Source organism: Choristoneura fumiferana, chromosome Z (assembly GCF_025370935.1).
Source record: "Choristoneura fumiferana chromosome Z, NRCan_CFum_1, whole genome shotgun sequence".
Classification (NCBI taxonomy): domain Eukaryota; kingdom Metazoa; phylum Arthropoda; class Insecta; order Lepidoptera; family Tortricidae; genus Choristoneura; species Choristoneura fumiferana.
The window spans coordinates 38,283,044-38,297,409 of NC_133472.1; the positions used below are offsets into that span (position 1 = coordinate 38,283,044).

The 14,366-nt window shown below is 36.3% G+C and overlaps 1 protein-coding gene across 4 annotated transcripts in view; it reads right to left on the reverse strand.

Moving 5' to 3' along the window:
- The window catches only part of LOC141436379 (WD repeat-containing protein 47), a 111,220-nt gene that overhangs the window by 40,259 nt on the left and 56,595 nt on the right, over positions 1-14,366 (reverse strand). The gene's annotated exons all lie outside the window — the stretch shown is intronic.

The following is a 14,366-nucleotide window of genomic DNA, read 5'->3' on the forward strand; positions in this document are numbered from 1 at the left end:
GTACTTAAAAACGTGAATTCATACTGAATTGATATATACTAGTTAAGTATAGAATGATTTTTCATCTCTCTTTCCCGAAAATTCAAGGCGCGTCGCTAGTTATGTAGTAGGTACCTATTGTCAGTATACCTATGTATGCAAATCTCCTGTTAAAAAATATCTAACTGATGGTTAAAACTGCATTAAAATCCGTTGCGTAGTTTAAAAAAATCTACCTACCTACTCCTCCACATGCATGCGTACTCACTTTTTGTGAACTATATAAAGAAATGAAGCCAGTATAAATGTTTTAAAAAAGTAAGTACGTAACTAAACTAGAGAATCGCATTTATTAACTCCAGTTTGCCGTGCAACTAAATTATAACAATACAAAAACTTGTCTGCCATATTTGGGTCAACTATATCAACCTGTCATTCTGTAATTTTTTAAGTGTCTAAATCTTACATGTCCAATTCAGCAGTTGCAAAAGCAAATTGCTACTCGTTGCGTGTTAAACTTGTTTGGTAATAAATAATACTATTATTATGGACGCCTCGGTAAAGTCATGAAAGTGTAACCGATTTATCGGTGATCGATTAAAGGTGATATTATTAGTGATTGCGTCACAAGTTTATGAACTCGACTGTAAGTAACTAACTACATTATTTTTTAACAACACTGATACAAGCCCACACCCGTTTAACGACAAACGGAAACAAACAACGCGTGCTTACACTCCTAATAATATTTTCTCGGAGCTCAATTGTGTTTTTGCATTTAGCATCGCATAAATTCTCATACAGTACCGCCTTCTTATACCCAGGGGCGTATGCGAAGATATGACGAGTGTCACGTTCAAGTAGACACTTGGAAATACAACTTTCAAATAAGGCCATTCCGCGGGCCAAAGCTATTCCTTAGCATCAATTATGCATGAGTCATCGTCTGCTCTATGTTTACACTCTTCTCTTAATAAGCTAAATATTAAGTGGGTATGTTTTAACAAATGCTAAGTTTCACTGAGCAAATTGAATTTCAATTTATGTTAACCGAACGGGTTTGATGGCAGCATAATCATTTACCTACTCGTTAAACGTTTATTTAATCAAGTGGATGCACAAGAAATTGCAGTGTAATAATGTTCTTCATATTTGGTCCGGATGCTCTCCGTGTTAACATTGGCTTCAACGACAATGATATAACTCTGTTAGGTCAGCGTCTAAATTAGCGGACCACTATATAACACTGTCACATTAACGGGTGATGGCAATAAAAATCAGAACGCATTTACCAAGCTTCCAGAAAAAAAAACTACTGGCCTAAGGAAAAAAGTTTGTTTATGGTGTAATTGCAACCCCTTTGGAGAACCTAATGTTTAATTTTTTTATGTTCTAATATTTGCAAAAAATTGCGTCGAAACAAGAAGCTTTGCGCGGTGCAGCATAGTCCTCACCGCACATGCTGAGCCTGAACCTTTTGCAACATAGCTGAGCATGTACAGTCACGATCGTTAATTTGGGACCCACTTAAGATCGAATATCTGTCATTTTGCTTGACAATTCAAAGGACTTTTTCACGAAATGGGTCCCATATTAACGATCGTGACCGTACCTTCTCACTAATATATGTGTTTTTTTATGGGCAATTGAAATGTTTTTTCTTTCTTTCTTTGAGAAATCGTGTTGTAAATTTCTATAATTCAAATGGGATAGAAATACACAGTGGACCATTTTAGTAAAGAAAATGAACCAGTTTCTACTATTCACAGAATCCTGATACCCTTGGCTGTAGCTCGTAAAAGTGGTAGCGGTCGCAAAGTCAAGAATTTTTATGCAGGTGGTAGGACCTTGTGCAAGGTCCGCCCGGATTGCTACCACCATCTTGCTCGCTAATCCTGCCGTGAAGCAGCAGTGCTTGCACTGTTGTGTTTCGGCGTGGAGAGTAAGACAGCCGGTGAAATTACTGGCACTTGAGGTATTCCATCTTAGGCCTCTAGGTTGGCAACGCATCTGCAATACCCCTGGTGTTACAGATGTTTATGGGCCGTGGTGATCTCTTACCATCAGGAGACCCACTTGCTCGTTCGCCATCCAGTCGAATAAAAAAAAATACCAAGAGGAAGTTGCAAGTGCTTCAAAGCAATTTTGACAATAAAGATTCGATGAGCCAACGTGATGCCGCGAAAAAATTTAAATGTTCTCAACCGTACATTTGCCGATCTTTGAAAAAGATAGGTATAGAATGCCGGAAGAAGAGAGCACCAGAATATATAGACAAACAAAAATCGACCATTACAACACAATGTCGCTACAAGACCCGATATTACAAAGGAAAATAATCGTTCATTTTGGATGATGAAAGTTATTTTCCTCTGAGAGCAAAACTCACATCCTGGAAATGATCGATACGAGTACTATATTTGCAATAATAGTTCTACGACACCTCAGGATATTAAAAAAAAATTAACGAAAAATAGAACCAACTACAAAAAACCAGGAGTGATTGAAGCCCAATACTTATATAGTATGTAGATGGGGTAGACGACTATAGTTCTACTCCTGCTGGCGCATGCTGAGGCACCGACTTCAGACTGGTACTCTGGTCGCTACCTCTATTTCATCCGAGATAAACGGCTATGGTCCAGTCAGCAACAAAAATATACATAAGTTTGAAGTGCCAAAAATATGTACACAGGACTTTATTGCCTGAATATTAAGGTCGTGTATACATATTTTTTGCACTTTGACTGTATTCATATCGTTGTTGCTGAATGTACCTACTGTAATTATTTGTATAGGAATACAAATACTCCCCCTCTTGTTCTGAGAGGAGGCCTGTGCCCAGCAGTGGGACGTATATAGAGGCTGGGATGATAAATAACTGAATTTTTATCCTTGTTCCCAATTCTACAGATTTTTCTTACAGATTCCCAATGGAACAGGTTCTCACGCTATAGATTCTTAACTGAAAAGATTTTCAGCTCAAAGGATTCCCAATTCAAAGGATACCCAATTCAAAGGATACCTAAATCAACTAATTCCCAACTCAACAGTTTCCACACTGAACAGATTCCCAACTCAACAGATTCTCAAGAAGAGTGATTCGCTTTATAGTCGCAGTTCTTTCTAATCACTCCTCTTTGTTTCGCTCATTGTTGTACCTAACGAAGGTCTTCATGCAGGGAACAAACCCTATATTTTATTTTAACGCGTATTAATGTCAGTAATTTGAAATTAAAGACATTGTAAATTGCAACTGCCGATTGCCTTATTTCTGCCTGCATGCCTGTTAAAAATAATCCCTTACATGCATGGACTCAGTTTAATTTTAAGCACGAACCTGACTATGAAGCTTGAGGTCCCGGGTTCGAAACCCGGTCGGGGCTTATATTTGTATGAATAATACGAATGTTTGTTCTCTGGTCTTGGATGTTTAATACGATATAACGTATTTAAGTATTTATTTATCTATATAAGTATGTTTATTCGTTGTCTAGTACCCATAGTACAAGCTTTGCCTAATTTGGGACTATGGTCTGTCCCATAATTTGAGATACTAAAATGACGTTTCATGTGTTACCTGTTTTTTGCGTCTCATAAATAGTGATGTGCCGCAACCGGTTTTCACCGAAAGATATTGTCCTTACCTATGTATGTATGTCGTAAAATATTAAGATATGAACGGATCCGTGATGTTCTAAAGTGTAGGGCACTTAGGACATTCTAGAAAAGGTAAAATAGGTCTAATAAAAATGCGACCGTTTTCGAGATATTTCGACTTTTTATAGATGTTGATGTTTAAGTTTCAATTTCATTCTTTGGCCTCTGTGTATAAATACTTCTACGTATTTACAACCATGCACTTGTCGGCTTTGCTAAGAGGTTGACGTTTCCGGTTTTTCCGAGGCGAAAGTATTTCTTCGCTGTGTCGTTTATGCGACGAAGTACTTGGCTACTCAGAGTCCATGTTTAATCAAACAAAACTTAACAAAAACACGACCAAACAAAATTAACAAATAAAAAGTCTATCTCAACAAATTTAACAAATAACGTCAACAGCAACAATAACACGAGAAAACGCACTGATCACATCCGATGACAATACGAGTAAAGTATCGAAAATCGGTTGAATACCACTTGAATACGAAAAACATGAACAATGACGTTGTTGACTCGAACCCCGTATGTTGCCGTCCCGCTGACGCTTATCTCATTTAACACGCGAGTGAAAGGGTCGGTGCCATACGAACTTCGTTTTTCTACTTTTGTAGTAGCTCCTCTGTATTATTTTTTACGTTGGCACTAAGTGATGAACACTGTATTTTTACCTTTGCTTAGATTTTATCACTTTAACGTAAAAGTGCATTTACATTTACAAAATGGAAAGTAGAATATTGTATGCTATAATGTTATTTTTGCTATCGTAAAATATACATTTTATCGGTTATTTACGAAACCGAAATCATGGAGCAGCACTGTTCCTTTTATGCTGGCCACATTATTTTTACTTTTGACATTTCAGACTGTCATTTTAGTATCTTCATTTCAGGGATAGACCATAGGTCAATTGGTGTCACGTCCCATGATATTTATTTATTTATGTAACCAACCGATGTAGGTAACCTAAGTTAAACTGAGGAAAATACACACCGCAACATGGATGCACAAAAAAAAACAGAAAAATATACCAGCGCTGGGAATCGAACCCAGGTCCTCAGCATTCCGTGCTGCGTGCTATAACCCCTACACCATCACTGGACAGGAGTCTAAACACAAATTTCTCCCATGCACCACACATTTGAACAAATTTGGAGTTGAAATAAAAAATACAAAAAGACTCCAAAAAACCAATCATAAGTTAAACTGAGCCCGTGCGAAGACTGCTTCGCTAGCGATGGAAGTTAAAATGATTAACTATTAACTGACTATAAACCGACTCAACATTACGTCAGTGTTGTTTGCCGCATATAATCAAGTTAAATTCAAGAATAAAAAAAATTAAATTTCTCTATAGCAACGCTCTTTTTTATAAGTAGCTGGGTATATATATATAATCGATTTAGCTCGGTCTTATCTCTGGGAAAACGCTTATTATCGAGTTTTATCCCGAGCAAAGCTCGGTCGCAAAGGTACTTTAACTTTTAAAAATACAATACTGAAATTATTTATTACCACGTTGCACGGCACACCATTACAATCGTCTCAAGAGGATAGCACAAGCATTGTTGTCGAAATAAGTAGCCACAGAATTGCCTACTCGGCGTTAGGACGGTTTCATAATTTATAGGGGTTCTCTGAGATTTTTATTTCTCGGCGAGCTGAGATAAGTGCCTTTTCGCTTCTTTTTATTTGGTAATATAAACCTGACAAAATATACGCGCTAAGTATAACATAAGTAATATACGATTTACTTTAGTTAATTGATCACGGAGTACTCTCGTAAATTCTGCCACCTGCTGGGCATTACTTGAAACAGGCGTGTTTTACTGTAATTTATTAAAAAAAAGAAGCATGTATCCGAAGGGCGGCGAATAAAAAATACGTTAATTCAATCTCGGTGCCGGTAACCTTTCGCTACACAAATATGGCTGGCTCTTAAGGTAACGCGTCTCGCAAAGTGTTCAGTTTAGAGGTATCTTACGTCATTTTAAAGGACGAACATATTTTATAAATTTCTAGTTTCTATCTTGGGTAGTGTGCCAATGTGACCGTTTGAAAATTGAAACTGGCGAAACGTGACTTTCACGTGGCTAAGCTACTGACTTTGTTATGGTACCATATTAGGCTATGAGTATACATTTTTAGTCCGCTCAGCATTGGCACGGTCAGCAAGCAGGATGCCGTCTTAAGTCATCAAAGCCGTAATAACTTAATAGGTATACGTTTAATAACTCCCTAACAAAAGCGACAAATCCCATCTTAGATGGTATGTCCAAAGCGCTGAGAATCGTATTAGTTCCGCTTCTCTAAGTGAAGTTTATACCGTTGACAACAGGATTTAGACGCTCTGCAGCGCTTCTGTGGTTCAATAGACAGCACAAGAGCTTTTAGAGTAGCGGGATGATAATGCTGAGGTTTGTATCGAAGTGGTTTACCGAGTGAATTGGCGTAGGCCACTGGTGTACCTAGCGAAGAGGACAGGATGTTGAGTTATAGTGTTTGTACATGTAACTAGTGCTGCAACACTTGGCTATCGGATTTCCACAGATGAAATTGAATAAATCGATTATTAGTCACACGATGGAACCGGCAATCAGCTTTGTTGTAGAATTTGTTATATTTGAACTGAGGCTTATAGGTAAATAAGGGTTAATATAAGTAAGGGGTTATCTTTACCATAAATTACATCTCACATTCAAAGGGGATTTGTGACACGAGAACAAAAATAACTATAACTATATGCATCGTATTTTTATCCATCATATCGATTGATTTAAGACAAAAACAAAAAAGCTAAAAAAAAAATTTGCTTTACCTCTCCTTAAAATCGCAACGAAAGTAGAAATACAACATTTAAAACAAACAACAGCTGCCTAATGGTGCGTACGCGGAAAGTTTGTATTAAATACCTAACTTAAGCCAAGTTTGAAAGTTCAAGTATCACGGCAAACGGAACAATGGAATGCACTAGTTTACCCTTGGGTCGACGTCCCGTGCCAACTGCAGTGCATTACACATTTATAATGCGATTCATAATTCTTACGCACAATAAGCACGAGTTGGCAGCGAATTAACCACCAGTATCAAAGAGAAAAGTGAATGCAGTGGGTACTATATTTTTAAATTACACTTGAAGTATGTCTCTGGAAACAATAAAGATAGCCTACTTGAGGTCGCGAAAAGTCAAGGGAAACGTTTATTAATTGCATAATGTTGCTTGTGTTTCGATAGAGGTATGCCATTTATTTCTGTTATTTTAAAATTTATGACGGTGGAAGCATTCTACACTTCCACTGAACGTAGATATAGTTTAGATATAGTTAGTGTTTAGTATTGTAACTAAGGGACCCCTTACATCCCTGTATTTTTATTATTATTATTTTTTGTATTTTTTTCTTTAATCGTATAATATAGTTTTTAAGTATTTTATTTGTAATTATATTATTATGAAAAAATGACTTTCTGACAAGTTTCTTGCGGCGCATTCTTCTTTGCAATGATGGTCTTTCCGAAAGCGCTGGTAGTTTAAAAATTGACGTGTAAAAGTGCCCATTGTGGCCTATTTACTGAATAAATCATTTTAATTTGAATTTGTTGATGTCAACGTTAAATTTCGGGTTCAAGGGATATTAAACAAACATTTCGTCTTTGATCGACGCGGCCAATTCAGGCGTAAGGCATACATAATGTACATACGAGGAGCGGCTGAAAAGTTCTAAGCCGAAGGTAGAAAAAAAAACAGATATTTTTTACTATTTTTATTCTTCAATATAATCTCCCTGTAATTCAATGCATTAATTACATTTTTTAAATAATGCTTTTAGTCTGTTAAAAAAAAAATATTATTTGGCTGTGGAAATGTTCCAGTACAACCGCCTTCATTTCTTCATCACTGCCAAATCGCTTTCCCCTTAAATCTTTCTTCAAATTGCTGAATAGAAAATAATCGCTAGGGGCCAGATCTGGACTGCAGGGTGGATGATCAACTTCCTCGAAGCCAGTTTCCTTCAGAGCAAGCTTGGCAACACGAGCGGTGTGACCTCGTTCAGCGTTGTCTTGCAAAATTAAAATGCCTTTGCTCAGTTTTCCCCTTTGTTTCTCGACTATGGCTTGTCGCACCTTTCTTAATAGCTCGGCATAATAAATAGTCTATTAAAAGAATGCCTTCGCAATCCCAAACCACGGTGGCCATTAGCTTAGACGCCCATTTCGATCCACTGCATAGATTCAGACATCGACTCTGGATCACACTGTCTGATCCATCTTTCATCAACAGTTACTATACGGGAACAAACTTCATCTAAACCATCTTCACACAATTCTAAAAGCCAAGTGTCGCTTGATATTTATTATTTATTTATTTGTATATTTGTAGTTTTATTGATTTGTTATGATTGATTTTCAGTTAAATATAAATTCTATCTATGCATAATTAAAATATAATAAATTTACGATTAGATATATAGATATAGTAAATATATAGATAGATTAGGTAAATTCTCTTGTACAGTATACTAGACATTATCAATTTTAATTTCTCAAAATACTTGAAACAATGTAATTTCGAATCGATTTTTGCGATTTTTCGATTAAATATGCTAAGGGTATGTAATCGATTTTATTAGTGGTACTTTATATTTTTAACAAGTTTTTGCCTGCGGCTTCGCCCGCGTAACAAGTGTTTTTGTTTTTTGCTTGTCTATCGGGATCTCGCAAGCCGTGCGGTCTTTTTTGGCACTATATCAAAAATAATAACAGTAAAAAATTCACAAAAACAGTAAGAACAAAATTGAATAACAAATTAACAGTTCAAAACATCAAACAATACGAAACACTCGGTACTATTGTATTTTTCACCTATGATGAGTTCTGTGACACTTGAAAATTTTCCGAATTACGCATACTATGTTCGCAAAATATTTTTTAAAAATTATTTCTTGTTTGAAGCAAAATAATCATAAAAATTTAAAACTGTACATTTTAAAAATAAATATCAATATCAGTGACCATTAAATAGTCTCCATCGAATATGTGTGAAACGGAACAGAGTAGTGACGTGACACAACATTATCGGCAATTGCCGCGGTGCATTATTCAATAACCATGAATACTATTAGATATTTTAAATTTTTAAACAAAACTTGCAAGATTTTGTAAACGCGGCTATTTGAAATACGGCCGCAGCCATCTTGTGCCTCTTGTGGCCAGTGCTTGTCAGTATCACTGTCAGTACGAGTGCGTCTGCCTTGTATACGAGTTGTTTCCATTGCATTTTCTTTGCATTGCAGCGATGTTACGGAGCTCCGATTCCGTTTGTGTTAAGTCGGAACTTCCGTTTGATATTAAACATCCGTTTCGGTTCCGGTTCCGTTACTTTTGAAACGGAAGTTATATCGGATGTCAATGCTTACCGCGGCGACTGGACATGAGCGGCGTACATCAAAAACAAACAGAAGGCTAATTATGTATGTTTCTGACACTCGCGATCACAATCTTTTGTATGAGAAAACTATCATTTGATTGTGACCGCGAGTGTCAGAAACGTTATGTAATAAACCCTCAGGTTTAGTAGAACTACCCTTAACATCTCGTCCTCCTATCACTCGGCTCCGATTCTGGTTCCGGTTCCGTTTAAGGTTCCGATTCCGTTTCTGTTTCCGATAAACTAAATTGAAAACATCTGGTTCCGCTTTCGGTTCCGATAAAACCACATTCGTTACATCTCTGTTGCATTGTATTTTGTTACTGATCATTTCTGCTATTATTGTTGTTGACTTTTGTTACTGTTTCTCGTTAGCTTTGTTGTTATTTTTTGGCAAAATGCCGAAACGGTCTAAAAAGACTGTTTTGAACTCCTAGAGTTGGGAGTTTCTAATTCGTTTGAGGGATTATTTTGAGCGAGAACGAGAAAACCGTGGCAAAGTGGGCGGAAAAATGGCAAAAAAAAATTTTTTTTTTTTTAAATATAATGCAACTTCTCCAAAAATAGGCACTAATAACACGTAGAAAAATCGATAGTTCACTCGATAAATGGTACATCTCTAAAACTTTCAAACTCGAAACGTCACAGAACTCATCATAGGTAAAAAATATTATAATTAACAGATGACACGAGTCAAAAGATTTGACGAGATGGTGGAATCGATTCAGTCGATAAGCAAAGTCAACCTCTATTGTAATTCAGTTCCGTTTTACACCATGAAAGATGACGAGATTAAAATTTATATATTACATAAAATGCAATACCCCTGGTGTTGCAGATGTTTATAGGCGGTGGTGATCTCTTACCATCACGAGACCCACTTGCTCGTTTGCCATCCAGTCGAATAAATATATATATATAAGTATTGACCTAAAACATTCATGGCGTGGAATCGAAACAAGCAAATATGACCGTAACCAAGCTATTTGAAAAGAATTATAGTGACGACTTTGAATTTATAGCTTAAAAAATGAATGAGTTAGGCAAGCTTGAATGAACACCCTTGTAAAAGTTTTACAATCAAGATAAAGTCACGCCATTGACGTGGTTGGTATACATTTCCCAATCTTCGCTCAACCATCTTCTAAAATACTCCGGATTATTAGTGTTAAAAGCGGGTTTTTCCGGTATATTTTTCAATGTCATCAAAAAGTATCTACAAAAGCAGCAAATCCCCTTTCTGAGTGCGTGTGCAACATACATTTATTTGCCGTCTGACCGCTCCTTCCTCGTTTGTACAATCCGGGCGCGAGACATGAATCGCAACGAGCTACACAGTGGTATTGTAACTTTATTGAATTCCCATTTGTAACACTTTGTAACCTGAATCCGCTACGGTATTAAATTCAAACATCGGTTTTGATACTGGTCATCGCTATTGATATAAACTTTATTTTCTATTACTTTCCAGAGACTAAACAGGTAATAAAGTTGCAAGTAATTATTTTCAACATTTTTGAAGGAAAAAAAATAAGGGGAGAAGCGAAACGACGCAAATACGTTCATTTGATTGCTGCTAATAAAAAGGCGCACACAAAGGTAGAAAAGTAAAACAAATTTTGAGAGACTGTTGAGAGGTAATGTTTCAACATTACGAATAAAAAAGTGAAATAACACGTTACAACGTTACGGGGGAGGGGATTGGTAACAGCAGACCCGTCAATTTGGACACAATTGGCAAAGGTTAACCGCAGTCAGTAGAAGCGAAGAAAGTACAGGGTCGCAGTTATAAGGTTGCGAATGGACACACTGCGGGGTGTCATCATCAGATAAACCTCCAGTCTGGTACCTTAATAAAATTACTCGCTACGAGCACTTATTAATATTAATACCATTTCCTAAAACAACCAAGTAGGGCCTTTCCAGGAACATTGTTGTTCAATATTTTGCTGAATTGGCACAGCCGTGTGTAAAAATAGGTAAGTATGCAACGCTAGTGTTCTGACGTAATAAGGCAGTATAATACATATTTTGTACTCATTTGGATAGATGCATACTTTTGCACGCGAGTAGGTGTATTTCTGAGTAAGGCTGGCTGAACTTGGTTGGCATTTTTAACAAACCAGAAACTAGTATTCGATTCCATTGTAGAATTCAAGACTGTTGTCTTCATTGCTCTTAAGAAGGAAATTATATACACTAAAGAGCAAAAATAAAGGGTCGGTTACTAAAATCGCAATAGGTCCTAAACTATTGAAAATATTTTCTTGATTTAAAAAGGACATTGAAGCTAATTTAATTACGCATTAATAAACTTTACATAAAGAATAAAACTCTTTACTTAAAGTACTTACAAAAAAGGAAAAAAGGAAAAAAATAGTAAAAAAAGTAATAAAGTATCATAGCGGGTTTTGTAGTTATCGTCATTTTTGTAACCGATTCTTTATTTTTGCTCGTCAGTGTAGAATCAAACATCCAATTGAACATTTAATAAAAATGTATCCGAGTTAAGGTCGTTATGGGAGGAAAATATATTAAAGTCATAATGTTTGTATCGTTGTACATAAAATAATTATAAAATTAACAGGTTACAGGAGAAACAGATGTATGAAGGCGAAGTAAATATTATCCAGTCATTAGTGGTGTAGCGGTATAGCACGCGGTACGGAATACCGAGGACCTGGGTTCGATTCCCAGTGATGGTCTTATTTTTCTGGTTTTTCTGTGCATCTGTATTTCAGTTTGTATTTTCAAATATTATCCAGTCATTCCCACATCTTTTTCTAAATATAACCCGTTATGCCTGCTCTACTATGAGTGTCACTTGCACTGTGTCATTATTTGTATACCACAAAGTTATTTTCTTGCTTAAAATTATATCAGATCAGATCAAATAGGAAGTTTATTAGAAACATATTGTCTTTGCGTAGAAACGTTTTCGGTTTCGAGTAAAGTGCGATCATTATTTAATTTTACGTAACAATCAGGGGGGCTATACCACGAAATTCGAAAATCGAAGTTCATATTGTTTTCCTGACGCTAATATTATTATAAATTAAAACTTGACAATGCCTGTATAATATAAAACAAAATAAAAGTAACTAAAACTACATACAAACTAAAATTATAAATAAAAAAGATGCCCAAAATCACTGCCAGGTATTAAGGTGCCCAGAAGGCTGGCAGCATTACCACGCTGTATGGCAATGCTTAATCTTTGTGCTCAGAAAAAGCCAGCCCTCTGGTCACCCGAAGCCGTAATCAATTTGGACGACAATGATTTATAAATATTAAAAGCACTCAAACCCCAAGGACCCCTGGTTTCTACCCCAAACGGCTCAAAAATGTATATAAATACTGTCTTTTGCAAGAACTTACATAAGGTTAGTGTGAGGATTGCTGCCGCGGCGGGGCAAAAGCGACCTCGGAACCGTCCTTAATAAGATAACGGCGAGAAGGTCACCGTCTGGGCCAGGGCTTTGTATCAGGCTCTTGGTTAACATAACAATGACATGCTTAAATTAGGCGTTTAATTAATTTTACTACAAATACCTCTAAAGTTTTACTCGAATATTAAAATTTTATTTTTAACCTACGTTCATTATAATTTGTTTCCTGACCATCATAGAAAGTTCACGCAGTAGGCGTCATAGTGATTTTCCTTGTCAGGCAATGCGACGTCACTGCGACTTTTCGGTAACAGTGGGTCACGCACGATTCACTTAATTCGATAGCTTTTGTGACGTGTCCATTCCAATTAAATCTCAAAATTAATAATTATTCACTCATTTCATTTATCTTTTTAGTGACGTTTGTTGTTCAGTAAATGATTCTCCTATAGGGGTGATGAATGCAAGCAAACATAAAGGCTTCTTACTAATTAAACCAATCGTATGTTGGGTGAAAATTCATGTTATTTTTACGCGTTCGGTGGTAATAACAAAGGGTTCGTAATCACTGAGTTCGGACCATGTTAGTTAAGCATATTAAAATGGAAGTTAAAACCCTTTAGAAACTCACAGTAAAGCGATTACTGAACAATCAAACGTTTGATGTAATAATTAGACTAATAAAAAAATCACAGTTAGCATGCGGAACCATGAAATGGAGCCAATCTTGAGCCAATGAAATTTATATGTCGCATATTATTGTCAATAGTAGCGAAAGTTTAACCTCATACAGTAGTTATTCACTCAGGGCACCTTAAGAATTCCTTTAACGAAATCCCATTCTACCTGTCATTTCGAGGCCGAATATTTCGCGCGATGTGTAGCCGAATGCCGAGGCATTCAACGCCGATTACCATTTTCTGTCCCAAATGCCCTCATGGGAGATAAAATTGCCGGTTTATATGTTTAGCGCGCCGCGGACTGGGTTGAATAAAATATGCCCCCGCAGTGTGACGAGAAAATGTTACCCAAGACACAGGCGTCTCTTTTTGAGCCCCCGTTTAATGGTTGCTTATAAAATAAACGTTATAAAGATAATAAATGAAGACTACAGCACAGAGGCTGTGGTTCGTGCATTTTCCATTTGTTTTATCCTAGTCGGTAAGATCTAATTTACCTGCAATTAGCATCCGATATCTAGGAACAGACAAGGTGAGTGTAAAAAAAATGAATACTTTTTCTTATTCTTTTACGTAGATGATTATTAACGATAACTTACTAGAAGGTCTCAATGTTAGTAAAAAAATTAAACAAATCTAATTTTGGACCGAAAATCAACTATTGTGAGGCAACTTTGTTGCAATTCTTAAAAATAGACCATGCACAAACATGCCAATAGTAATAAATATTCTGCATCGCTTACAAGCGACATATAATTATGTATATCAGAAGAAACCAAGCCTATGGAGGCCAGTGCATACACAAAGCGTTGAAAGATTGTACGATAGCAAACTAGTAGAATACATAGGAACATAGGCATATTAACATAATATCTTAGACAAACAGGAGTATAAATCAAGAGCTGAAAAAACTATTAAACTTGACAAATGTTCACGTTAATAGCTGCCATCGTGAAATATAACTAGCCTCGCTTGAAAACTATTGAGCTCATAATGCGAAACTCACTTCGCACAAACGTCTAAAATGAAAGTTATGGACAAGTAAAGTGTAATAAGAAACCAGAATCGGCGGAAATACGGTCAAGAACTCGACTTAAAATACTTAGTGTTTCAAAAACATGTATCACGTCTGGTGATATAATGCGCCGTTTGTTCAACTCTGGATGGAGTACAATTTTAATGAGTTTATTTCTTTTATTAGACAAAATTTCATATTTCTGAGCCGATAACTTTATT